Source organism: Perna viridis, chromosome 13 (genome assembly GCF_037379345.1).
Source record: "Perna viridis isolate PV_CMFRI_1.1 ecotype Kerala chromosome 13, ASM3737934v1, whole genome shotgun sequence".
Lineage (NCBI taxonomy): Eukaryota > Metazoa > Mollusca > Bivalvia > Mytilida > Mytilidae > Perna > Perna viridis.
In genome coordinates this window covers 34,601,351-34,629,012 of record NC_142457.1, presented here as the reverse complement: position 1 = coordinate 34,629,012, position 27,662 = coordinate 34,601,351, and the positions used below count along the sequence as shown (strand labels likewise).

Here is a 27,662-nt window from a genome sequence, read left to right as displayed (position 1 = left end):
TTGACTGATCGATTTATTTATTGATTGATAACAGTTAATTATCTGTGTGAAAGCCAAGCAGAGATAATGTGGCATCATACCAACAACAAAGACATGCCACTTTTGCCTGTCTTTGTTGTTGCCCAAACTTCCAGTTGGTGTACTGGGCAGTAAGTAAGAAACAGCTTTATACATGATCCTATCGTCACACTAAACAGTTCAATGTGCTAGGTCGTGGAATTACCATCCATCATTAAATCATTCACTGGTTTCCTAGAAATAAGCCAAAAAAATGTGTGTTTATTGTCACATCCTGAAAAAAATAGGGTCAACCGGCTGGTCATTGTTTTATCGCCATTTTGTACAATAATTGAGGAAACAGTTACGGACAGTAATTAAGAAGCAGCTGAATACTTTATTCTATGTTCACACCAATCTATTCAATGTGCTAGCTCATGGAAGTACCATCCATCATTAAATCAATTACTGGTTTCCAAGAGATAAGGCAAGCCTTACCTTGAACCATTGCCTTGCCTTACCTTGAACCATTGCCTTAATATCTGTATTTTCTGCTATTTTGGCAGATACAGAGAAGTAAAAAACAACCAATCCTTAAAAGTGGTCCTATGATCACTCAAACTTGTTGACAAGGGAAGAAATTACAACTAGCCCCTGAAGACAAACAAAATGAGAGTTTTGTAGAATACATATTTATATTTTTACATCTTCTATTTGTACAAAATTAAAAGACAATTACACAAAAAATTATCAGATTTTCTTTAATTCAACAATTGTACCCCGGTAAGTAAATTTCTGGATACTTGGAAAATTCTGGAGCAATAACTCATCTCATTTATGATTATTGTGAAGTACAATGGCTTGATTTAAAATGTTTCACAGTAATAATGAATTGGAAGAAAACTTAATTGATACACCAAAATAGAGGTATAATTAAGTAATTGTCATATCGACTTTAAAACTTAAATTTCTTTTGCACTAAAATTACTTACAAAAAATTAAGTGGTAAATGTTGTTATAATATTGTAATAAAGTCTACAAAAACAAAACAAAAAAATCAAATAAAAAAAAACAATAAAAAATAAAACAACTACATGTAAGTCCCCAAAATGATAAAATCTTGATTAAAAGTTTTGTTTGTTACAATCATCAACTCCTACTAATTATGACTGATGGATAGCATTGACATGATTTGGAAGCAAAATGGATTGTCTCCCTTAGAACTACAATGTCCATTACAATGTACTTAAAAATTACTTACATGTAGAATTTAAATTAATGGATTGTATCTCTTTTTGAACTTAATATATAAGTGTAAGTTTTTGTAAGAATCAGGCAAAATGGTTGTAAAAACCCCACCAATCTGACAATTTAATTTATGCTAGGATACTTTCTCTATATCATACCATAATTTGATCTTTGCATCTCTGGATTTGTCCAGAAATTTTTGACAGAATTTGCTGCCCTTGAATTCTTCATTTTATGTGCATTTCAATGTGATTATACCTCGTGTTATCAAAATGATATGAAAAATTTTTACTTTTTTTCTTAGAATTTAGAGCAAATACATGTAGTCAAATTACACTAGCAAAACTGTTGGTTTTTTCATACCATGGTTCAACAACTGCCAAATTCTTACAGAGACTGACACTCGATACATACATTGCATAATTTTAAGAGAGATATCTCAATAAGAAAATAACAATTCTTTACATGTACTAAAAAAAAAACCTGTAAGCAAACCTCACTTGGTGATATCCTCCTGCCGCTTTCCTACCCAAAAAACCATATACATCTAGGATACCCCTTCAATGATTAAACAATTCAGATGCAAAAACTAAATAGAAGATTCAAAATAACATCAAGTAATGAATAATCTGCGGAAGTAACATCAAATTCAATTCAGCGATATCATAGAAGTTGCAGATTAGGAAAGCCCTTCTCTCCCACCACTTATCCAGATAAATTTCACATCAGGTAACCCCAAACGTCATTCAGTTAGGAAAAAAAATAGGAAATGCACAATGGCATCATAATACATGTATAAAGAATATGTGAAAGTTCCATCAAATTCCATTCAGGGGTTTCAGGGGAGTTGAAGGACGAACAAACACCATGATCACTAAACACCTGTACTGTACTTGTATCTACAGCTTTTCAAGATATGTGGATAGCTGAAGACACAATGGATTATACATGTACATATGAAAAAACCTTAGATAGCTACATGTAAGTTCAACATATATATAAATAAATTCTCACTAGACATTGTTCATCAAAAAAAAAATATTGGCTGAGCACATAATAGAAGACTCCATGAATTGTTAAAGTCTCTAGAAAATATCCAATGTTTAAAATGTCCATGTTGACTGCGTCCTTATGATGCATTCATATTCCACAGGCTATATTGAAATGTGTCACAACTTCTAAATAGAAGGTTTGTCGTTGATCATGTTAATATCCACATCGATCATGATCAATCATGATGGCCTCGTCCACATTGAAAAATCCAAATTCACCAAGTGTTTAAAATCCACTTCCACTGAGCCTTGTTCTTCTTGATAAATTAACATTGTCTTAGTCTATCATGAGAAAAATTCCAAATCATTCAACCATTAAAATACATGTACATGTACAATGTAATTTGAAATGGCAAGGCCTTAAAAAGTGTTACTACCGGTAGAAAAATACTAACTAGGTGTATTCATCACAGTAAAAAGCTTCACTGGCCTTGTTCATCATTTCACTTGAGTTTTCCTATTAAATTAACCTTCATTAGATCTGGACTAATTTAAGATGATTATAAAATTTAAGTGTTAACCTAAGGCCAAAAAATGTATGTTTACAGTCATCCAATCGACCATCATTTTATTGCTGTGACCCTAACTTTTTTATTGGCAATTTTCTGAAATTCTGGAAATTCTTTTCCGTCACCGGTACTGGTATTTATCGTGTTAAACAACAATGGTGCCTCCAGTGCCAGCACTGTCAGCAATTGTACACCCCCCCCCAAAAAAAAACAAAACAAAATAAACGTGACGGTAAACACACATACTTTCATTTTGGCCTAAGCACAGTGGCAGATTCAGGGGATTGGGCCCCGCCCCTCCCCCATTTGATTGAAATTTCTAATTTCTATATTTGGGCTTCAATGAGCAAATACTAGCCAAAATCACAATGGGAACCCCCCCCCCCCCTTCCCCCATTTCATAATTTGTCTATCCCATTTTGCAAGTACATGAACATGACATAACAGAAAACAATACACACATATATATATTTACAAGTGACAAAAAAGATAAACAAATAATGTAAAAAATTCCACGTGAACATGACATGTACATGTATGTATTGAAGTAATTTACATGTACATAATGTACTATAAACCTGGCAAGTATTGACAATATCTCATTGTATTTAAAATAAGTGAAGATAATTTCCAGTTAAGTCAGTATTCAAAAATATTTTACACCTCAAGAAAAAAAAATTCAGAAAGATTTATACATGTACATAAGAAATGTATTTAAAATAATTTTACAGTCAAAGCAACAGACTTACATGTACATGTACAAAGAATCACATGATGCAGGAGTTGAGGTTGAAATGTCTGGTAAAACAATTCAAATCATGGATAAAAATAAAATACATGTATAGTACATGTATTTACATTACTACTTCTACAGTTTCTTTTTACATTTTTGAAAGTATGTTTTTGTTTTTTTTAGTCATAATTTAACAGAATACATACATGTACATGTAATCATGATATTCATGACTAAAATAAGTAATAACTATTTGTTTACACCATTTGATGTTGTACATGTAAGAAATATTTGTAAAACAATTATAGGAATTCCAAATTTTAAGAAAAAAGTCAAAGTTAGAAACATGAAAATGATAAATACAACTATAAACAAAAACAATGAAGTGAAAAGATTTTCACTGATGACAAATCTAGATACATGTATTTGACAAACTTGATGAAGACCAACACTAATTTACAAAGAAATATATAATAATTTCCAAACAATCATTCATTATACTAAATAAACAAATTTTGTATAATTTTTAAAAGATTTTAATCAAGTTAATTATTACATTTATGTGAATAAAAAAGTAAAAGTTCTGTTATTAAAGATTATTAACTAAGTCAGTCAATTAAAACATGTTTGTGACAAAAACTTCTTACAAAAAAAAAGAAAAATTTCTGATATTGTTATTAAAGATTTCTGATAAATTAAATCATTATAAATTAAACATATTTTATTTACCTTTAAATCTGAATTTGTTTATGTCACACAGAGTTTTTATTCCAAAAATTGTGTCGTCTGCTGTGATGTTTTTATTCGTTTCTATGTCTGTATTATCCATGGCTCCTTTTTCAGATAATTTGTGTAAGATTTCTTCTGATTCTTGAACTTCTCTCTCCATTTGTTTTGTTGCAATGAATGTTTCGAAATTTGATGCATGGTTCTTAATGAGTTCTTCCTGTTCCAATAATTCACCAAGTTTTCTTTTATTTGATTCCAGGATTTTTCTGGTGGCTTTGATTTCATTTATATTTTCATTTACAACTGGTGACAAGAAAAGTATAAAAAAAAATAGGAAACGCGACAAGAAGCAGTGAAATAGAAGTTCATTTTTTTTCATTAAAAGGAGAGAGAAAAAAAAAACATCAATATCGATAAAAGTATGACAGTTGAATAAAATATTTCAACAAAAAAAAATGGAATGGTAAATAGGTTGTTTGAATTTTTTTTTTTCAATAGATAAAAGTACCAGGGACATTTTTTTAATTAAAAAAAATAATAGAAAAAAAAATGATAAATTGAATAAGGCAACAGTCTTTACCATATAGATTTCCAACATATCTGACAGAAACCTAAATTTGACCCTTACTCCTACATAAATCAACAACTTCCAAAATGTCTATCTCATCGACAACTGACCCAAAATTTGGCCTTTTTCTCTTTAGTCAAAAACTTCCTAAATTTCTGTCAACCAAACGATATTTTTTTATATAATGACTGAAGTAAACATAGTTTAAGAGTTAAAAGTTATTTCAAACAGGCATAATTGAAAAAAATGGCAGGATATTATTTGTATTAAACTAAATGCAAGCTTGTTATCAACATGAGAATAATAAATAACAAACCTGTTTGTATGAACAATTAAATTTCATTGCTATTTACAAGATGATCCAAAGATTGTTGCGTGACAACCAACTATTTACAAAAAAATGTATTACCCTAATTCCATCCACGTGCCACATCAATACAGATGATATATTACCTTATGTAAGTACAATCTGTGTTCATTCACCTTGAGTGGTCGAGTTATACACCTTCCTTATATCAATGACCTGGCAAGTACAATCTGTGTTCATTCACGTGGAGTGGTCGAGTTACACACCTTTCTTGTATCAATGACCTGGCAAAAAATGGAACACACACTGTCATATATTCACTATATAACTTTTTTTCTAAATAATACAGAATATTTTCAACTTATTCAATTTTTCATATTTTTTCATCAGATACTGATAGTATTTTGTTTTATTATAAAAAAAAAAATTAATTTAGTTCTTCTAAAAAAACGAATATTGCCGTATCCATTGATCTATCAATAGAGAACAAAACCCTTTTCCTTTACTCTTACCTCTGAATATTGTTTTCCAAATCATTATCTTTTGCCACTTTTTTTCAATTGTCATACAACATTTTATAAGTTTGCATATTTTATCGACACATTTAGACATCAAAATAAAATCTGATATGTATATGTCGAAACTGATTTTCTATTAAACATGAAATTACTATTATCAAAAATAAAAACTTTTTTTAACAAGAGAAATTGATTTTTTAACTGACGAAAATGAATTTTTAATATTAAAAATCCAATTTCTAAAATTAAAAAATCAATTTCTAATATCAAAAAATCGATTTCTAATTTCAGAATATGATCTTTAATATAAAAAAATTCTACAATCATTTTTAATATTAAAAATCCATTTTCTAATATTCAAAAATGATCTTTTAATATATAAAATCATTTTCTAATATTAGAAATCCGATTTCTAATTTGAAAAAAAAAATAATTTTCTAATATTCGAAAACCATTTTCCAATACATGTGTATTAGAATATAAATTTTTAATACTAAAAATCTAAATTTCATTATCACTGTGTCACTTGTACTCATTTTCAATATTAGAAATTGTATTTTTAATATTAAAAGTTGATTTTTTTTCATCATTAGAAAATGATGTATAAAAATTGTCTGCTTTTGTTTTTGAAGACGTTCGTTGCATATTACTCCATTAATTTAGGGAAATATTGAAATTAACCAATATTGTAAAGTGTCTCTCCCTGTCCTACTAATGGCACACAAATTTAAAGAAAAATATAATATTATGGCTTTCTAATACATAATACATTTTTTAAAAAGTAGTATTCTAATGTCAAAGCCAGGATTGGCAGGAATAACTAAAAGATTTCGTACATTAGCACAATCACAGTGTCCAGAAGTATTTACTTAAGTAAGGTACACAAAAAACCAACCTACAATTACGAGAAATAGTTCTACTTATAAGGATTGAAATCTGATATACAGAAACTTATTTCACTTTGTGTGTCATGAGCTATATGCCCTCTCAATACATTAAAGGACAATCTGACCCAAGATTAGGATGAACCAATGTAACAAAATAGGCTCAATATCATCTAAATAATAAACAGCGCTAGTCCAGCACTGTGCCCCTCGTCCCACTCTTAGAGCTCCTCATCCCAGTCAGGTTGTTTTTGCAATTCCAGGCAAATTACTAAATATATTTCAAAGAGAGGTACTAGTTAGGACACAATTCATTTTATACAAGGAAGATTTGTTCTCTCAAACATGGAATGATACTTTGAACTTGGTTTACAAAAGTACCTTATATATTCTTTTCTTTTTCATAACAACTCCTGTCATACTACTGACCAGAGTTAAAAGAAATGTTGTTTGTATTAAAGAGACAATTTGTAGTTGTGAATAAATACTAATATGAAATTGTGTGGGAATTGTGCCCTTTTTGAACTCAGTTTCCTGAAATACACAGCTGACACATTTTTAAGTGAAGCCGGTTCAATCCAATTATACAGCTAATGGTTCCCTAATTATTTTTATTTGCATAATAAAATCATAAAAATCTCCAATCTCAAACCTATTTCTTAAAATAGGTGGGTGTGGGGTATGGCGAACTGCAGAATGTAGTACTGGGGCTAAAGTAGGCCATGCCTGAAAAAACAAAACAAAAACAAAAACAAAAACAAAACAATAAAAAACCTAATTGATTTTAAAGTATTTTACGATTTAAAAAGTTTTGCAAAGGATTCCTCATGATAAAGCCAATCTGCATTTTTACAATCAGTTTTCTGAACCATATATCTCTTATTGTTTCCAAGTTATAAGGGGTCGGCCATTTATAAGGGTAAAGGGAGACAGGAAAAGAAGGCCGTCTTAAAATTCTCGGTTACCACAAGAATGGGTCTCCAAAAAATTAAGATAAGTTTATTTAGGGGAAGCTGTTTTCTGCCTTTTGAAGGGATCATTAACAACTTTTGTCAATTATAAGATCAAAAAAGGGGTTAAAACTTCATCATATTATGGAAAAAAGGGACCTTGATTTGTTTCCTACGTAGTTAGAGCTATGTTTGAAATGGAAACTATCCCCCCACCCCAATATCAGGGTCACACCCAAAAAAAAGTAGAATCGGAGTCATAAGGTTCCAAGATTAAGGTATTGAAAAACACCCTAAAAGCAGAAATTCTCTGTGCGGATATTGTTTCTAACCAAGATGTATCAATGGAACTGCAAATCCATATGTTTAAATTTGTTAAAACTAACATGGTCTTCCTGACTTGCTCCAAGTCACAGGCAATTAATTCTATCAATGAACAGTTACTATCAAAATACAATATTGGTAATAACCGGTGTCATATGATATTTTGACCCCCGCAAAATATTGACCCCTGGGATAAAATATCATCTGATGTTAACCCCGGTGTCAATATATCGTATAAAATACTGACTCTCTGGGTTATTTTAACATACCCCTTATGATATTTTTACACCCATAGAGGGAGGTTAATCTATCACAGAAAGGGGGTTAAAATATCGCAGCAGGAGGGTAGGTTACCATAACAGGGGGTTAATTAATCGCATCAGGGGGTTAAAATATCACAACAGGGGGCTAATATATAGCAGCAGGGGGTTAAAATATCGCAGCAGAAGGGATAATTTATCGCATCAAGGGATTAAAATATCTGCCTTTCAGCCCTTGATTCAAAAAAATGGTGGGGCAAAAACCTCCAAAAACTATCTGACCCTCTACCATTTCCTTAGGAACAATTTGTAAAAACTTTAAAAAATATCATCTGAATCTTATTCAAATAAGCTCCCATGTTGAAGCGTGTCAAAACCAAATTATGTGCCCACACTTGTCCAAAGTTCACCAAGTTGCAGGTTTTATCATTCAGCACTTAGCCAAGCTATGTATTTGCATTTTGAGATAATCTGTTACATGCAAGAAAAAACAGATACTACATTGTAATACTGGTGTATCATAATATAACTGTTAATTAAGTTATATCAAGAGAAAATACAGGTCTCTTTAAAAAATATATTAACCCCTTGCTGCAATAAATTAACCCCCTGCTGCTATATATGAGCCCCCTGCTGTGATATTTTAACCCCCCTGCTGCGATAGCTTAAACTTATTGCTATATTTTAACCCCGCGCTGCAATAAATTAACCTCCTGTTTTGATATTTAACCCCCCTGTCGCAATATTTTAACCCCTTCCTGTGATGCAATAAATTAACCCCTTATGATATTTACCCCTCTATTTTATTCAACTTGTGATTGGGGGGTCAAAATATCGCAAGGGTTAAATATCATACTGGGGGAAGGCTAATTATCATAATGGAGGTATAAATTTCGCTATGATATTTTGACCCCGGAGTCAATATTTGGCTTTTGATAGAAGCAAAGATTGTGCTTCAAGCGAACAGATGTCTAGATATTGTCAGGGGCGGATCCAGGATTTGAGTTTAGGGGGGCATTAATTGAATCAAATGCCATGCAAAGCAAGGCAAAAAATAATATTGGGTGAAACTTGTGGTAAAATTTTTTTGTCTTACAGATATAGGGTGGGGGTGTACGTCCGGCATGCCAGTCCTTGGATCGGAATCTGATTGTTGTCGTTCCATGCTGCGCTTGGCAAATCTCTTATTATTCTGTTTTATTTTTGTATGAAGTATATAATATGGGATATAAAGACACATTGGACGTATTATTATCAACTTCAGTAAATACCCTTATTTGTCATTCAGTTTGAATCAAGTTTATTTGGTTCTTTTCAAGCAAAGAAAGATAACTCATATTTTCAACTTTTTCTTTATTCAAAACTGATTAGAATAAAAAAAAAACTGTAGATAAATAAATATTTATAGCCCACAAATTGTAATGAAGAAATTTATATGTCCAAATGCAGTATAATGATAATGCATCATTAGTTAGAAATATATATGAACTGTAACGACTGTGTATAAATGCGATCTAATGTTTATATACACTGAGCTGCACTTAAAAAATGGAATATTTATCCATCCACATTGTATTATGCGATGCTATTGAATGAAATTTTTTTGTCTTACAGATATAGGGTGGGGGTGTACGTCCGGCATGCCAGTCCTTGGATCGGCATCTGATTGTTGTCGTTCCATGCTGCGCTTGGCAAATCTCTTATTATTCTGTTTTATTTTTGTATGAAGTATATAATATGGTATAAAAAGACAGAATGGACGTATTATTATCAAATACAGTAAATATCCTTATTGATCATTTAGTTTGAATCAAGTTTATTTGGATTTTTTTTCAAGCAAAGAAAGATAACTCATATTTTCAATCTTTTCTTTTTTCAAAACTGATTAGAATAAAACTAATAACTGTCTGTAGATAAATAAATATTTATAGCCTACAAATTGTAATGTAGAAAATTATTTCAAATTTATATGTCCAAATGCAGTACAATGATAATGCATCATTAGTTATAAATATATATAAACTGTAACGACTGTGAATGTGATGTAATGTTTATATACGCCGAGCTGCACTAAAAATGAAATATTTATCTACCCACGTTGTATTAAGCGATGACAAACAAATGATAATTAAAGACAGAGACTTAAGTATGCAATATGTATATTATACATCTCTGTCAAAGACTATAACCAACACAAAAAGTTTTTTTTAATAATTTGAACCTTGACATAGTTTGAGCAGAAATTCAACAAATTTTGTACGAAAAATGGAGGATGATACAATGAACTCAAGTAAAGCTCAAATGAGAATAGATCATACTCTTAACTGTCCGGTATTCCCAAATATTGGCACTTAGTTAACTTCTTTGAACGTCAGTTTTCGGAAAACGCCCCGTTGTTATCTTTTTACTTCCTGGTACATGCTACAAGATTAGTTCACCTTTATAAGTGGTATTATTTACCTAAAGTTAAACGATGGCTTACAGGCACTTGAAAAAGTGAAAACAACAAAGCAATTGCATTTATGGAGTTCTTCCAAAAGACCTACATTTCACAATTACTGTAAATATGACCATGATTGCCTTGTTATATAGGTCAGAGTAACCGAGTCTATCATACTCTATGTAAATTGCTGAAATTATCGTCTGCCGTAGAACCTCACTGCACTTATTGAACTTTTACATTGGAAAACACTTACATATCAAGACAATTGCGGTTCTACTTAAGAACACTACAAAACAAAATAACTAATCTAGCACGTCGTTATCAAGCCTGGTAAGGGTATCAAGGAGTCTTTTTCAAGCTGAGTTCTTCTAAAACGCGAGACGAAGTCGAAACGAAACAAATTGAAACGAAATAAATCTAAATGAATCGAAGGAAATCGAGACGAAATGAAATCACAACCATAAATCGAAATAGTATTGTCCTTTGATGTAGACAAGTTTATAACAAATGTTTTAACAAATGATAACTTCCATCATTAACTATTGATTTTCGTGCAGTTTTTATGCAGACTACGTAAAGTACCATAGGAGGCTTCTTTGTATAAATACTTCCACACTACCTCTTCAAAACTCTATAACACCCGTATGATTGGGTACAAGATTGATCTGAATCTGAATTAAAAGATCCTTCAAACCCTATTGGTGCAATAAATTCTAACAATTCACAAATAACTTTATCATTATATTCTTTATTATTATCTCTAAGACGTAGTACATAAACTAGAGGATGCCCGATTGAGCAGAGTGTGAAAACAGTACTAATTACATAAACTAGAGGATCTCCGATTGAGCAGAGTGTGGACACAGTACTAATTACATAAACTAGAGGATGTCCGATTGAGCAATGTGTGAAAACAGTACTAATTACATGAACTAGAGGACGTCCGATTGAGCAGATTGTGGACACAGTACTAATTACATAAACTAGAGGATGTCCGATTGAGCAGTGTGTTGACACAGTACTAATTACATATACTAGAGGATATCCGATTGAGCAGAGTGTGGACACAGTACTAATGACATAAACTAGAGGATGTCCGATTGAGCAGAGTGTAGACATAGTACTAATTACATAAACTAGAGGATGCCCGATTGGGCAGAGTGTGGACTCGGTACTAATTTGACGAATCCATACAAAATGAACAATCGTTGTAAAGGATCTACGTAATGATCATCTATCATACATCAATGGTGTACAGTTTTGTTCAAATTGCTTTAATGGTTTAAGAAGAGTTAACCATTAACCTTTCTGGAGGACTTGCTTTTATTTTGAATTGGATTTTTTTATTGCGCGCACAGCGCAATAATATGTACGTTTTTTATGCAAATGATGTAACCGAATTATTTTATTTCTTTTTTTATTCACATTACTTATTTTTAACTATTCCTTACCAAATTATCTTTTCTCCAAAGTCAGGATCGGAATAAATTTAACAACCAAAGAAAAAACTAAGCCCCCTTCTATACCGGAAGTTACACGTAAATGATAGGTTCCTAAGCAAAGTTTCATTTCCTCATGCCAATTCACTCTTTTCTGAAAAAAGTTTAATCTGGCACTAAGAAACTGTTTTATTAGTCCCAGGTTTAATTTGACTCAGGGGGTATGGGAGGCGCTGATGTCTTACGACGACGACGATGAGGACACCGATAAACGCAAAGAGACTATGACTTTAAAACTTGATGTGGCCCGTTCAGAAAGAAAAAAACAAACTCCATTAAAATACACTTGCAATAAACAATTTTACTAATCCAGACATGCGCTGCGTCAATGACGTATTTTTGCAGCGATCGATTAATTCAAGATTAGCAGTTGTCTCTACCTGAAAGCCTGGTGCTATCAGCTGGTTATCCCGAGGCTTCGCCAAAGGTTTCACTCCATGGACAGTGGGCAGCAAGAGAGTAAACTTGATTTTTATTTTATCAGGAATTCTGCTTATGTGCACGTCATATGGGGCTTTTTGGTCTGGTTTTAGGGTGCTAATGTTTTTTTCATTGTTGAAGTCCTTCATACAACATCTAGACGCAAATGAGGCATTAAGCCATGTTTCTTGATATCGGTTGTTTTCAATGTATCGTGTGAGTGTTTTTTTAGACGCAAATTCACTCCGCAGTTGCTATACAAAAATGTGAGCAACCTCCAAACTGGGACTTCTTCGCTCGTAATCGTTCACATGTTATGGTTGAATCGGCAAGAAAAGTTAAAAGGGGGCTTTCTAGCATTCTACCCTATCATTCTGCGAAATTTCCTGTAAGTTATCACGGAATTACGCCCAATAATGCTTTCAAGTCGGTTATCAAATTGGTGAGTTGCTAACTCGAAAACTAAATTTTTATCTAGCTCAAAATCGAACTTGCACGTATTGTATTTTTGCTGTTAACAACTGTACAAAGTTTTGTTTATGAAATGAGGAGACGAAAAGAAGGTCAAACGGACACTCAACTGAATTTAAATGCATATTAAAAGGTTTAGGATGCGTTTATCCGAACTGTGCATTTTATCATACAATGTAATAAAAGAAAGACAACCACATGTATGCTATAAGCTTTTCAGACTTGGTACAACATTTTTCAGTTCATGTTCAAGCTTATATTTGTTTTACATACGCCGGTAAGTAAGATGTATCCATTGAAATACTACAAATATTCATCAGTAGTCCTACTACTACTTTTTGTCACAGTATTTTGTTAAAATAAGTTTGACATCCTGAGTCATTTATTCCTTATTTGTTTTAACATACATACTGTACACGGTTCTTAAACAATAATCGCATATTTTACTTTAGTATGCGTATGTATGTTAACAACAACAACTATTTTGCCTGTGTAATCATTTTATAAAATATACACAATCATATATGTGAATATTTTCTCCCGTGGTATGGTGATGCATAGAAAATGGAAGGTACATTCGTGTCTATTCATTTCATTCAAAGTTTACTATACCCCAGCTCTGATAGTAATTTTCATCACTGATGCGTAACCATCTGGACTATTTGTTCAATACGTCATTTCACACCTGTAGAATTTCTTATATATGGAAATTATAATCCTCTTAGATTCAATCACATGTGAACTCCCGTTGCCTTATTTTTGTTTACATTATCTTTATTTATAAATGTATATATATTTTTTTCATTTGCCTTGTTCACCATTTATTTGATTTTCAGTTTTTCTATCTATATGTTACTCAAGATGAAATGCATTTATTTATGCACATATTGTTGTTGCCCGGTCTGCTCTTACTCCATTCCGTTCTACTCACCCGGTGTGACTTATATTGAATGGGTATCGGTATTGATCAATACCGAGTAAGAGTGGTTCGTTTTATTGTCACGTTTTCTAAGAAAAAAAACGATTATCATTCTTTGAAGTCTGTTGTATCAACTTAATAGTCCTTTCTAAAGATAAAAAACGTGCCGTTACTTTTAGCGTCTTGATCAACTCCGTGTTAACTAACAAACAAAACTTTACTGAATTTCTCCATCCATCTTCAGCCTATTTCTAATAAGTCCCCAGGTAAGAAGAGGCCTAAATTATCCATATTTTTTATGTTAATCGTCGTTCTCATTTTTCTTATATTATCTGGAATTGAACCTAACCCCGGACCTTTAAATGACACTATATCCAGTGTTAGCTCGGTAAATTCTGAACATGTCTCTAATTTTAACAAATTATTTCGATCATCTCTCTAGAAGTGATCTAGAAATTGACGGATTAGAAGGATTATGGATTGAACTTCATTTGAATGGTAAAAAGATTTTATTTGAAACATTTTACCTACCCCCAAATAGTTCACAAGAGACTCGGTCAAAACTCGAACATAACATTGATTCGGCCTTAAATACGAATAAAAATTATATCGTCATCACTGGTGATTTCAATGAAAACCAGTTAAACTGTAATCATAACTAAAAAATTAAGCAACTTTTGACTCTGTTCTCTTTAAATCAATTAATTGATGAACCAACACATTTTACCGAAAACTCTTCCTCTATTCTAGATTTAATAATGAGAAACAACACGAACGCAATTGTGTATAGCAGAGTCGGTCCTTCTCTAACGGAACAAATTCGTTTTCGTTGTCCTATTATGGCATTTCTAAATTTACCAAAAATAATTGTAGAACATTTAAACGTAAAATATGGCTATACGATCGTGCAGATTATGATTCTTATAGAAATGATCTCCGGGATGTCAACTGGGACTTGATTACAAATAATGAAAATATCGATCAAATCACTGAAAATCTTACATCAGCTATACTAGATGCTGCAGATAAAAATATTCCAAATAAAGTTGTAACAATACGTAATTCTCAAACACCCTGGTTGTCAAATGAAATTAAGAGATCGGTCAGGGAAAAAATCGTATTCATAGACATGCAAAAAAATATAATAATGCTTCAGATTGGGAAAAATTTAGGAAAATTAGAAACAAAGTTACTCAACAGGTTAAAACGTCCAAAAAAGATTATAAACAGTCTCTTATTAACAAAATTTCTAACAGTAACTCGTGTAGTAGTAACTGGTGGAAAATTATTAAAAGTTTTAGTGGTTTGAAAAAAAACAAGATAATAGCATTCCTCCTTTGTTAAAAGGAGATCACCTTATTTTTAATGATACTGATAAGGCTAAAGAATTCAATTTATTTTTCTCAGCACAGTCTAACAGATGAAACCAACGCCAATTTGCCCAATACTCAGGTCCATGTACAAGTTACACTTTCACAACTATCTCTAAATGAAACTGAAATAGAAGACGTACTTATTATTTTAAACTGTACAATAGCATCTGGTCCCGATTCAATTAATCCTAGATTATTGAAGGAAGCCTCACACATACTAAACAAACCTCTCTGCAAACTGTTTAATAAATCTTTACAAAAATCTATCTTACCATCTCAGTGGAAGAGCGCATGTCACTCCTGTATTTAAAAATAGTAAACCCAATGACGTAAAAAACTACAGACCAATTTTCCTTTTGTGTATTATGTATGGAAATGTATGGAACGCTGTGTATACAAACACGTTTATAATCATTTAAGACCAAACCTACTCCTATCCGAACATCAGTCTGGACTTACGAAAGGGGATTCTGCTGTGAACCAGTTAATAAACAGATCTAATGACTTCATAAAAGCTCTTGACGCTGGAAAAGAAATAAGAGTTGTCTTTTGTGTTATAAGTAAAAGCCTTCGACCGAGTTTGGCACAAAGGTCTATTATTCAAGCTTACAAAATCAGGGATATCGGGTAGTATATTAGAACGGTTTCGTAACTATTTATAGGATAGGACTCAAAGGGTTGTTTTAAATGGGTCACATTCGGATTGGTTGTGTATAAATGCTGGAGTACCACAAAGGTCTATTGTTGGACCCTTGTTGTTCCTAATATTTATAAACGACATTGTTGACGCAATTCAAGCAACAATCAAACTATTTGCTGGTGACACAAGCCTATATGTTATTGCTGATAATCCTATTAGCGCGGCTGAAACTTTAAATAGTGATATCTAAAAAATTTATAAATGGTCTCAAGATTGGCTAGTGAAATTCAATCCTCAAAAAAACTGAAACAATGATTGTGTCTGGTAAAGTAAATAAACCTATTCACCATTCACTAGAAATGAACGGTCACGAAATTGCATCTGTTGAAAATCACAAGCACCTAGGTGTTTATATATCGAGTGATGGTAAATGGATAGACCATTGCAATTACATAATTGACAAATTGTACAAAAGAATCAACATTCTCAGAAAATTAAAATTAGTTCTAGATAGATTTAGTCTTGAAAAAATAAACTTGTCTTTTGTACGTCCGATTTTGGAATATGCAGATGTAACCAGGGATAATCAAAACCAAACTATTATTGATAAAATTGAAAATGTACAATTAGACGCTGCTCGTATTGTAACCGGTGGAACAAAATTAACCAGCATTCTAAAACTCTATGACGAAACTAGATGGGAAGAACTGACAGACAGACGTAAGAGACACAAATTATTATATTTTCATAAAATGGTCAACAATACAGCCCCACAATATCTTTTTAATTTAGTGCCCAACCGTGTCGGTAGTAGACACGATCATAATACTCAACAGACGGACAATTTATTAAATATAAACACAAGAACCAGTCTTCATGCGGGCTATTTCCTACCTTCATCTATCAAACTCTTGAAATTGCTTCAACCTGAGAAGGACATGTAATTCAATTTCGCTTTTTAAAAGGAAACTTCAAGATCTCAACAACAAAGTCCCAGTCTATTTCTACACCGGGTGTCGTGTCGGTCAAATGTTACACGCACGTATGCGCATTAACTCAAGTTCTCTAAATTCCCATTTATTTGTAAGGAGTTTAACTGATTCACCCAACTGTCGCTGCGGTTCCCTTGAAACTAATAGTCATTTCTTACCAACTTGTCCCTTATACAAAAATCAACAAAGAGATTTGCTGGATCCTTTAACACAATTATCTGTTACGTTGATGAAAAGCTCTTATTATACTGTTCAAATGAATTAACCGACAAACAAAATAGTGATATATTTCTGTTGGTACAAAATTTCATAATTAAGACAAAACGTTTCATATCCTAATAATCTGCAAGTATATCCTGCATTTCATCATCTAACTTTAAATATCTTATATTATTTACACTTTACTACTTATTGTTTAATCATAATAATTATAAATTATGACATTTAATACTATATATTTGTTCTACGAAACAATCTGAGCAAGCTGTCATACTTGTGTTTACTTTTTGTGTGTTTATCTTAATAGGAATCAGATTTATAAAAGCTTTGAGTTTGTTTCTGAATCCTAATTTATGTAAATTAATAGTATATTTTGTATGTTTTCATGAATAAATATTGTTTACACTAACATACCCGCATAAGGAATGGTTGGCACATGGAAAATTGTTTCCACTAACATTTTTCAATTCATTCTTTTAAAATGTGTAAAAATGTCATTTCCTGTTGTTTGTGATTGATAAACCAGTCGTTTTTTTGTGGGGGTGGGGTGGGGGGAAGTGTTGAACACCCTTTTATTTTCTTAAAGTTCTACTCCACCAAGTTAAAAGGTGCATATTAAATTCTTGAATTTTAAATAATTCATTAGATAAGTCAATATTTTACTCAAAACAATGGGTAAGGGTTTACCAGTCATACTAGTTTACACATTAAAATGGGACGGGTCCGGACTTCGTGCGCAGATGTTTACACATAGAAGGGGGAAGGTTTATTTCGGCACGTTCTACATCTTTCTATGTCTGGACAGTTTTGCACCTAAAAAAGTGGTGAATGTCGTTTAATTAAGTAAAATAATGAACGTGCAATATTCATGTACGTCGATTGAGCATGCGCGAAAGCGTATTCCGTATAAAAAATTGTTTCAAATTTAGGAAGTACACCACACTACATCTATACCTCGTATCACAACTATATTCGATCTTGTATGATTTAAGATGAGTTGCGGTTAAAAGAAACCGGCCTCTTCCTTTAGTAGTTTAGATTACTGACTTGACAAATGCCATAGGATTGAATTCAAAAGCCTTTTGCTCGGCGTATATACATCGAACTCTGACTCTAGTCATTTATTTTGATGTGGACAATTTCACGAACATGCTTCAATGATGTAAGGATCGGTTCCTGTCCTTCATCCAACAAATTGCACACATGTGATAGAGGAACCGATCTATACCTCTAAATTTACCAAACTGCGACATTTCATGAACACACTTTTTTCTCTGAAACGCCGAGGAAAAATACAATACCTCGTCCTTTTTACATTCTCACTTGACATTCTCACTTGAAATTCTAATTTAAAAAAAACAAATTTGATTTTTCACAAGTCTTAACATATTTAATCAAAATATGAGTTTCAAATTTTAGAAGTACTAAGACCAATCAGCTAAACCATTCTCTGTTTGCCTTATTATATGAGCATGCTGTTTTTGTTTTGTTTTGTTTTGTTTTTGTTTTTTTTTTGTTTTTTCAAACCCTTCCTTTCATGAAGTCCTGTGTAATATGTAATTTATTCTAATAACTATGTTCGGTCGTCTCTCTCTTTTCCAGTAATCTTTGCTCAGAATAAAATTTCCAGTACCCGGAAATACATTTAACTCTAAATCATCAAAATTTATCTTAGACCCAGCATATTTAAATCACAACCTCATCATACAGATTATAAAAAAATACCAGACTTCTTTCTACGTCTGTATTTGCGTTTCATTAAAGTTTTACGAGATACATCAGAATCATTCGTATCAGAACTACCACAACAACTAACTGATTCCGTTGAACTGTATAAATCTAGAATCTTTCTAACTCTACTTGAAGCTATACTTTAATATTATTACTTTTTTTCCTTACTTTTTTATATTAATATCCTGGCCTGGGTTTCGTTTAAACAAAATCTCAAGTTGAAAATTTCTTCAAGTCCTGTGTTTTTCCTCAAATAGCCAATTCCAAATGTTGATTGGTCAATTTTGATTTGGGGAAGCTTAAGGATTTCAGGAAAATCTCAATTTGAGAAGTTTTATGAAACCGGATGATGGTCTATAACCTTAACATGTTTCTTATAATTAATGTTACCAGAAACTAATCCAGAAAGATCTTCACCTTTTTCTTTTCTTTCATCCTTCTTCTTCTATTCTTTCTCACTCATCCCAACCTCTTTTCTCCTTTTCAACTATTTCTCCAACATCATCTTCTTCTCTTGTTGATTCAACTTCTGCAACTGCGACTGCCTCAACGCGCCATACTCCATATCGAAATCACTGCCATCTTGCGAATCCGATCAGTAACCTCTGACTCCGACATCCGAGCCTCCGACTCGAAATTCCGAGCATCCGACTTTAACTAATGCATCTGCAGCTTCCTTTTTTCAACAGAAAACTGCTCGGCCTCTACTTTCAACATAATTTGAAGCACCACTACCAGCAACAATAAACATTTTCTTTGCGGCCTCAATGAAATGTAATTGACCGGATTTCTCGTTCAGAGAGACGACACAACCGACATTAAAACGTTAATGTTCAATTGCGCCGGTCATTTTCAACTAGCTTTCAGAAGAACCACAATATATCATCCGACTTCTAAATAAACGTTATATATACTAGTAGTATGCATGTACCTCTTAAAGGGTGACTTTCAGCAGAACAATATTTTGGTCGACTTCAGTACAAAATATAAAAAAACATAAATATCTACTCTCAACTTGCCCTTTGGACAAAAACTTAACAAATGTAAATACTATTAATTACTGTAATAGATATAGCATAATCCAAGCAAAGAAAATACATCAGACCAATAGAAACGAAATCACCAATCCATGAACAATACAAGTGTACACTCTAGGCCTTCTCAGATCAAACCGGATCGAGCTAGCCTAGCTAATTAGCTAAGTTTAGATAAAATCAACCTTACATGTATGTTAATGACGAATCAGACCTCTTTCCAACAATGTATATCTGACCAAATGGCTTTTTTCAATGCAAAACTTTGTTATGTTTATGTACATTGACTTATGGATATCATAATTAGATTGAATGCAGTTCTGTATGTACATTTTTGGTATATGGCTAAAAACGGTACATATCTTATTGGTTTGACCTGCCTTTCTGAACCCTTTATCGAACAAAGGAGTGTATTGTACATGTATTCCAGTGAATGGATCCGTGTTTGCTTGTAAATGAAATTTTCTTCACATAGCCTTATGCATCTTAGTCGTGTTGAACTCAACACAACAAAGATGTACACATATTAGGTTCTTAGATGATTTGTGAACTCATATTCGGTTTTAATTGGTTGTAATTAATGATAAATGTGACCATTTTGTTCTGCCATGAATTTACAATTTACTAAATTTAAAAGATCCAGCGTTGACTGGAAATAAAGGTACAGATCTGAGGTCGATCTAATAATAATACAGTTATTAAAGGAGAGAGCACATTTTTTTATTGAAATCGTTTACGATAAATTAAATGCCTCCTCCGTAATTATGAGTCAAAATTATGTAAATCTAGAACGTATGATTCAATGGCCGCTATTAAACCAGTGGCGGACTCAAAGGGAGAAATCTTCGAGCATTTATGGGAGAGGACGCTACTATACATGTATCCTCTGGATCCGCCTAAGACATCGTAGACTTAGGTCTTTTTTATAAGCAGCTGAAACTATAAACTCATCTCTCGGTTCGTATCATGTACATTATAAGTTGCGATATCATGCTAAATTTTTAGGATGCCTGAATGATGCAAACTAAATATTACAGATCAAAATGATCTGCATCACCGACATGCGGTATATCAACCCGAGAGTCCTATATCACCCCAAGGCCCACCATTTTGACATGCCATGTTCATTATATCATATATTAATTATTCAAGTATGGTATTATTGATGTATTCAACATATCTTTTCATTTCAGGCGAGTTATTTTCAGTTTCAAGCTGACAATAATGAGTTTTTCATAAAATTGGGAATTTTCGAATTTTAATATTTTCTTCCATTTCGCCTGTAATGGGCAATGTTTTCAAGTACCCTACTTCAAACAAGCATTTGTTTATTCAGACACATTTATGTAGCATCTTACCTTTCTAATCAGCCAAGGCAATGCACAATTAAACGTATTCCATGCACGCAATGTCTGTCTGGCGTTTATTATGGATATCTTCTTGTATCAATCACATTTTCAAGCCAAATTATACTTTTATTGTCCCGATGACGACAAAATATTTAAACAAAGGGGAAATTTAAAAATAAAACGATTATCACACATTTTAACACGTAAACTGTATATTTTTTGTTTAAAATATCAGTTTTAAATGATTTGATTTTGTTTGCTATGATTATTTTTATACATATTAGGTTTCAAAGACGCAACTACGATGAATGATTTGCATACATGTCTCCAACACCATTTAAAAAAAAATGCAAATTTACCACATACGAATTCTGGGTTTTTCACAGACATTTAGTAGGTATGGGGTACCATTCTTTCCCCTTTATGGCTTGTGATACATTAAAGTATGCGATGCCTTGGCTCATATGATAGCTAAGATGCTACATATAGGTGTTTGTATATGCAAAACTTTGTTTGAAGTAGGGTACTTGTGAAAAATGCCAATTAACGTTGAAATGGAAGAAAATATGACAATCCGAAAATACACCTTTTTTATGAAAGAGTAATCAAGGGAACCAAGGTTATAGCGGTAATCAAAAGAATGTAATCAAGGGACAAAGACCAGACATGGAAAACAGACATACACAACAAAGAACATAAAGTAACTAAAATCATACATACAAAGTAACAAAAGTAAATGAGCAACTCGGACTCCACTAAAAACTGGGAGCATGGACCAGGTGCACCAAAACTTCAAATATTTATTACTTGGGCTAGTTAGAAAGCTAAGGCACTATATAATTGTACTTGAGTATACAAAAGCTTGTTTTGTTTGAAGTACGGTTTTTAAAAGAAATTGCCAATTATAGGTGAAATTAAAGAAAATATGAAATTCTGAAAATTATCCCTTTTTTATGAAAAACTCCTTATCATCACATTAAAACTGAGAAATACGCCGTCCCCTGAAATGAGAGAATATGTTGAATACATCGATAATTAAAACAATAGTCCCCAACATGTCTATTGTGCACCGTTTATATACCAAAAATTAACATTTTAGCTCATGTTGAGGCATTTTTTATCATGGGTAAGGGTTGCAATTTTCCACCTACCTTGACTTAGAAAAGTTCAAATATTTATTACTTGGGCTCATTTTGAATCTAAGACATGATTTTAATGAACCGTATCACACAAAAGCTTCTTTAAACTACGGTATTTTGAAAAAAAAAATACAATATCGGGTGATATAGTAGAAAATTTCCATTTTTCCGATCTTACAGTAATGTCACCCCAAAGGGAAAGTATAAGCGCCTGAATTGATCAGATATGTTAGGTACATCATTATCTTAATTATGAATGACTAAATTATGCCGTGAATGAGAATTTTGTATCACACAAAAGCTTGTTTAAACTACGGTATATACAATATATAAAATACAATATCGGGTCACATAGTAGAAAATTCCCATTTTTCCGATCTTACAGTAATGTCACCCCATAGGGAAAATATAAGCGCCTGAATTGATCAGATATGTTAGGTACATCATTATCATTACGCAGGAGCCGAAGGGATGTTGCCACAGATGAAACTGAAAAATACGCGCCTTAAATGAGCAGGCTAGAACACAACATGTCTATTGTACACCCTTTATATGCCAAAAATTAACATTTTAGTGCATGTTGAGGCATTTTTTATCATGGGTAGGGTGGCAATTTTCCACCTATTTGAACTTGAAAGAGTAATCAAGGGAACCAAGGTTATAGCGGTAATCAAAAGAATATAATTCATGGACTTGGGCTCATTTTGAAGCTAAGACATGATTTTAATGAACCGTATCACACAAAAGCTTGTTTAAACTACGGTATATACAATATATAAAATACAATATCGGGTGGTATAGTAGAAAATATAAGCGCCTGAATTGATCAGATATGTTAGGTACATCATTATCTTAATTATGAATGACTAAATTCTGCTGTGAATGAGAATTTTGTTTGATACTGAGAAAAGTTTTCTATGGGTAGGTGTAATATTTTTAACATTTTTTAGTTTATTCACACTCTATCCTAGGAAGGCTAAGAATCTCAAACAATTGAGTCACAACAATCTTGGCTTTTTGACCCAGAGGGGTACAATTATAGACTTATACAGGAAAAGAATCCGAGAATATTCTTTGGTGACAAATTGATTCGGTAACGGTAGGTATAAAGGTACCTAAGATCACCATGAAGTTGATGAGTGAGGGGGGTGCACGGTGTACTTTGTCAATACATGTATTGGATTACGCAAATATCAATTTTCTGTAAATTGTAATTGACTATGCTTTATCCAATCAACCAATTCGAATTTTAATTGAATTTTGAATTTGTATAATTTTAATATTGATCAAGAAGTGTTGTTAATTAAGGCGGGGCGACGGACTCATGATTTGTCTAATTTGTTCATGTGGTTAGAATATACCATGTAACATCGAAATATAAAATTATCAAAAAATTTCTGGGTCCGCGGTTCTCGATTTTTTAATATTTCGCATATCAAACTCATACTTGGCGGGAAAATAACAGACGTATGAAGAAAACACCATATTTGAATATATAAAATTGTATTTTCGTACTAGAGGTATACCTAGTATATTGCGTTGCGATTCTGACTGAAAACGAAAACGATATTATAAAAATAAATTGATTTTGGTGTAAAATAAAAGGTAGGTCAATACAAATTCAAGTAATGTAGTTGTCGAACGTTGTTGAATATAATAATGCAGACTTTCTATACGGAGGTTTTTTTTCTGTGAGGGGGACGGGATCGATACGTATACGGGGGTTAAGTGGGCGGAAATCTGTGATTAAAATGGCGGGGACGGGGAGCGGTTGTTGATGGGACGGGGAACGGGGAATGCAAGATACAGAAAGCTAATAAAAGGGACCGGGAAGCAATGGTCTAGGGTAAGGGAAGCGGGGATGAAGACTCCCCTGTCCACCCTCTCTTCTTTATTTTAGACAGCAATATCTGATACACAAGTATCTTCAGTTGCATCACAGATCAATATACAGAAATGTCCTGTAGACTTTCTTCATTTTTTAATTTTGTTTGTCTCTTCACAAGATTCGGCAAAGTTTGGTTTGTAAAATTTTGGACGCTATTTTCTAGCTTTCAATGACTAGGACATAATTACCAAAGAAGTATTTGAGAGCCCCCTCCCCCTCCCCGCGCTTTCGAGACTTCTACATATTATCCTTGCTTTCGGGATAGTTGTTAAATCATAAAATATTTACGGTAAAATTAACGCAGAAATTTGTTTATATTTTAAATTCGACTCAAACAGTTGAGTAAGCGTAACAACAAAATAACTGAACACTAATCCGATCCTTAATCAAGTCAAGACAGAAGAGCTGACTCTAGAATGGTACGAGAACTGTTCTAAATCTGTCATAGAACTGTTCTTCTGACAGTTCTAGGACAGTTTTGTGGGAGGTTAGAACTGATTTCATCCGTATGTAGCAGTGTGTTGTTATGAACTTAATCAACATAATTATGATATGCGAACAAATAATTTATTATAACAGGCAGCCCTTTAGTAATGTCCAAAACAAAAGGGCATACTATAACTTGAATTGCACATTTGTATATCTAAAATGTGCTTTCAGAATTGTGTTCTTTCAGGAACTTTGATCAACAGGATTAAAAGCTGCAGAAACACCCAAAACAATCTTCTACTTTGCACAAAAAATGATGTTTAAGACTAAGCAATGCAAATAAACATACATGTTCTTGGTAAAACGCAAAAACATCTGTTCTACAAGTCATCTAGTTGAGTTGGTTAATAAAATTGTCAATTAATATGTAATTTCATTTTGGCCCTGTTATACATGTAGGTTTCGGTAAATCATATTGGTCTCGACAGCCGTATTGGCCCCCGGCGATACCTCGGAACCAATACGACCGCCTCGACCAAGGTCAAATTTATGACTTATTGGTGAGAAATTAGTGTCCGGGAAACTTACTTTTTTTTCTTTCAATGCAGGCTTAAGATATTTAGCATGGAAATAGATGAACAAATCACAATTAATGGATCGTGTACTATATTTGGTCACATTTGACCTTAGGGTCAATCTTGTTATCGTTCGATGAAGATTTTTGATATTTAGTATGTGGGTAGATCAACCAAAGACAATGTGTTGTGTATCATATTTGGTGACCCTTGACCTTGAACCTTCCCCTCAAGGTCAAATTAAAGATTTTTTTAATCAACTGAAAAATTCATATATGGGCACCCAGATGTTTCCATCTCAATGATATCTAGTTACATGTATATATTATAATACACTTTTACTACAATATAGAATATCATTTTTACAGTTTAGAGCTTGGTTAGTAGAAGCGAGGAGGGATGAAGATACTCCACAGCAAGATACTACATGACGGGGATAGAAGTTCTATTATACCACACAGTTGGTTTTAAAAAAGCTGTGCATAAATTGTATGTCGAAACAATTAGAGCAGAAGTTTCAAACCTCATTTAGACCACTTTATTCCATGGTAACAAAATTCTTAATGAAATCAAGAGGTTCAGTGGGGATACAAAAATCTTCTGATCTTGTTCAAGCTGAAATAGAATCTATATATCAATTAATCTATTGTTACTATTCTGATCATTAAGAAAGTTTCACAATAGCCCCTAACACAGGGACCAACACAGGTTGAAATTCTAGAATGGGACAAATCAACCATTAGTCCATGTTCTTAGTACTCTTGAAGATACTTAATTGAAGTTTTTCATTTATTTAAATGCAAATAAATGTTATTTTTATTTTCTTGTCTTATAGTTTGCTTCATTGTGACTCTTCCCACCTAATGGTGATCTTGTTATGGTGGGGCAAGTAAATTATAGGGTGAGGCTCAAAATCTTTTAACAGGGTAAGCAAATTACAGGGCTGTGCAGCCCCATTAAAAATAACCTCTTGTGAGCCCTGCAATACATTCCCTTTTCATTGAATTTGAAATTTTGCCTATCAGAATAATTTTGTTCTACAAAGCACAACAAAGTGTTCCTGACATAATAAAACTTAGAATGAATTTGGAATAGCTGGAATTATCAGTTTGTTTTAATTAACTTCTTTTCCTTTACCCCCTCTTTGAACATGCAAAATAATCCAGGCCATTCACAATCACATGCATGTATACACAAAGCATATCTGTTAAATAAAATAATATATGTTGTTAAATTCTTCACCTGTCAGTGATACATTCAGTTCATATAACCGTTTCACCTCCTTTACTGCGATCTCCTTCTTTAATTTACTACATGTACACAATGTTTAAATTTTGACGTAATATTCCATATAAGGAAATGAAGACCATATTTGGAAAATCCAATACGAGGCTGGACCTATCTCGAAAATTCAGTTCATGTTATATGATGACAAGATAGATAAATAATTGTAAATGTTGGGTTAAAAAATTAACTAGCTGCCGTTTTTTTTTTTTTTTTTTTTTTTTTTTTGATGAAAATATCCCGCGAAGTCCTTATTACTGATAATGCAAGTAATGGGCCGGAATAGTTACCCTCACGAGAACGTATATATGGATAGAGGGTTACGTTATCGTAACCAGTGTAATGACTGCACGGGTATATAAGGAAAAGGTTATACAAGACAAGTTACATAGTTACATTAAGAAATAAAAAAAATCTATATCTAACTCTAAGCGATAGCAATTGTTTGATAGTCAAAGACTAATCAACACAAAAACCTTGACACAATTTGAACAGTAATTTATCAAATATATTCGATTATGGATCGTATTGGATAGTACAAAGAACTGAAGTAGTACCATTTGAAGTAGAATCTAAATGGAAAATAGATCTTACTCTTTTCTGTCCAGTATTGTCCCGGTGATATTCCCAATAAGTACCAAATTAACTTCTTCGGAAAACGCTCCGTTGTTATCTTCCTGGTAGCAAATACGGCTGGTTGACCTTTCAGTGGTATTTTCAACATTGTTAAATCTTTGTAGATTTATTTCTCTATATTCGCCACTGTTACAGAACTCAATGCAGTTTCTGTCAATAGAGAATCACCGAGCTGTGTCAGTTTTTGTCAGAAGAGAATACACAGAGTTGAATCAGTTTCTGTCAATAAAGAATACACAGAGTTGTGTCACTGTCAGTTTATGTCGATAGAGAATACACTGAGCTGTGTCGGTCAGTTTCTGTCAATAAAAAATACACAGAGATGTATCTGTTGCTGTATATTGAGCTGAACAATTGCCTTTCTTGACATGTGCACAAATTCATAAAAAAAAATCTCAAATGTTTATTGATATCACAGTGATATTTTTGTTGCTTATAAGACAACCCTTAAATGTATATGTATGTACGTATTTTTTGTCCTTTTCTTTGTAAATTTCAAACAAATTTATTGCTTTCCTCTCTGTGGTGATATTAAGTACACC

General features: G+C 32.6%; 1 long non-coding RNA gene across 7 annotated transcripts; it reads right to left on the bottom strand.

The window, feature by feature from the left end:
• LOC148600590 (uncharacterized) lies at positions 1 to 27,204 on the bottom strand. 7 transcript variants are annotated; one of them, XR_015917767.1, is made up of 5 exons: positions 27,079 to 27,148; positions 10,398 to 10,500; positions 5,290 to 5,427; positions 4,269 to 4,571; positions 1 to 252 (listed from the first exon to the last, which is right to left on the bottom strand). It is a non-coding gene; the product is annotated as an uncharacterized LOC148600590 (long non-coding RNA). The 7 variants fall into 7 exon arrangements; XR_015917768.1 differs by having other exon boundaries at positions 4,269 to 4,485; positions 27,079 to 27,147; XR_015917769.1 differs by lacking the exon at positions 1 to 252 and adding an exon at positions 670 to 2,579 and having other exon boundaries at positions 27,079 to 27,126.
• Positions 27,205 to 27,662: the final 458 nt, after the last annotated feature.